Raw genomic sequence first — 2,160 nt, 5'->3', positions numbered from 1 at the left:
GTTGGAGGTTGCTGTGAGCTGTAATGCCATGGCACTCTACCCAGGGGGACAGCTTGAGGCTCTGTCTCAAAAAAAAAAAAAAAAAAAAAAGAACCCATAATGTGAGGCTTTGGTAGGACATCCAGGCAGCGATTAGAGACACAGGTCTGCAGCTTCTGTGAGTCTGGAGATGTTGATCTGGAAGCTATCATCCAACAGAGTAGATAGGATTAGCCAGAGGGAAAGGGTGGAGGCAGAGACTGGGACACTGACATTCAAGGTTAAGGCTCCTAATTTGGCTACTGTGGATGAGGGTCCCAAGTACATGAGATGCTATAATATGTGGTAGCAACCTGGGATTGCACATTGGAGTTGCAAAGTGGTGCAAGGCCCACCAGCAACATTAAGGACTGTAGATATAGGTGGTGAGTAGTTGAAGAGGATTCAGGGGGCGGCACCAGCTGCTCAGTGGTTAGGGCACTGGCCCCATATACCAAGGGTGGCCTGACCCTGACCAAACTGCAACAAAAAAAATAACTTGTGGAGGGCGCCTGTCCCAGATACTTGGGAGGCTGAAGCCAGAATTGCGTAGGCCCAGGAGTTGGAGGTTGCTTGAGCTGTGTGATGCCACGGCACTCTACTGAGGGCGATAAAGTAAGACTCTGTCTCTACAAAAAAAAAAAAAAAAAAATAGCCAGGTGTTGTGGCGGGCGCCTGTAGTCCCAGCTACTTGGGAGGCAGAGGCAGGAGACTCGCTTGAGCCCAGGAGTTGGAGGTTCCTGTGAGCTGTGATGCCATGGCACTCTAACCAGGGTGACAGCTTGAGGCTCTGTCTCAAAACAAACAAACAAACAAACAAAAACAACAAAAAAAGTAATTTATAGTAGTTTGTGTTTATATTTTCATTAGTGTGATTGTTAAATTACTATCTTCCTTTCCAAGTATATTGTAAGCTCCAGGGTCATTTCTGTTTTGCTTACTACTGTGTTCTCAGTGCCTGTGCTTATTAGGTGCTCAGTAAATATTTGTTGACTATATGGGAAGCCAGTGAGTGGTGGAGAAGGGAAAAGGCAAGAGATGAAGTGGGAAAGGTTGGTGAGGGCCAAGTCAATAAGTGCTTTACAGGGAGACACCTGTAGCTCAGTGGGTAGGGCGCTGGCCACATACATCCAGGTTGGAGAGTTTGAACCCGGCCTGGGCCAGCTAAACAACAATGGCAACTGCAACAATAGCAAAAAAAAAAGAAAAAAAAATAGCCGGGCATTGTGACTGGTCCCTATAGTCCCAGCTACTTGGGAGGCTGAGGCAAGACAATTGTTTAAGCCCAAGAATTAGAGGTTGCTGTGAGCTGTGACACCACAGCGTTCTGCTGAGAGTGACATAGTGAAACTCTGTCTCAAAAAAAGAAAAAAAAAAAAAGCCTGCAGGACATGAAAAGTTTGCCCTGCCTCGGTTCTCAACTTTATTTTCTACCAGATACCCTGGGGAATCTATTATGAATGCAGGTGCCAGCTATCACCACAGACCTGCCCAATAATAAAGATTTTCTGGGGATAGGATCTGGACCTCTATTTGTAAAAAGTTATTTAGAAATGCACCGAAATCTCAGGGTCACTGTTTCAGGACCTGGGGAAACCCAGAGGCTTGAAGTGGGGAAGTGTCATGATCAGAATTGCATTTTCTCAACACCTTTCTAGCTGGATGTCTTCAAAAGATCTGAAAGGACAGCAGTGGAGTATATTGCAATCATCAATGGGTGCTCAAACTGAGAATCAGGGCAAATATAGAGAAGAAAGTAGATTCAAGGGAAATTTAGAAGATAGAATTGGGCCTTGGTTCTGATTGCATGTGTGGGGAAAGAAGCAGCAGCGGCAGAACAGTAATAACTCTCACTGAGCACCACCATGCACTATTCTGTGTGTGTTACTCATGTCACATGATTTAACATAATAACCCCATGAAACAGGTTCTAGTACCATCCTTAGGACTTCAGGTGACTCTAGGCTTCCCGCTTTGGAAGCAGCACTTGTTGTCCACCAGATGGGGATAATGTGAGGAAGTGAGGTCTGGAGGTTGGCGGTAGAGAATGACTTCGGTTTAGAACCCATAATGTGGCTCGGCGCCTATAGCTCAACCGGCTAAGGCGCCAGCCACGTACACCTAAGGTGGAGGGTTCGAATC

This window comes from Otolemur garnettii, unplaced genomic scaffold (genome assembly GCF_000181295.1).
Source record: "Otolemur garnettii isolate 467f Iridium unplaced genomic scaffold, OtoGar3 scaffold00043, whole genome shotgun sequence".
Taxonomy (NCBI): Eukaryota; Metazoa; Chordata; class Mammalia; order Primates; family Galagidae; genus Otolemur; species Otolemur garnettii.
Note: the sequence above shows the minus strand (reverse complement) of the source record.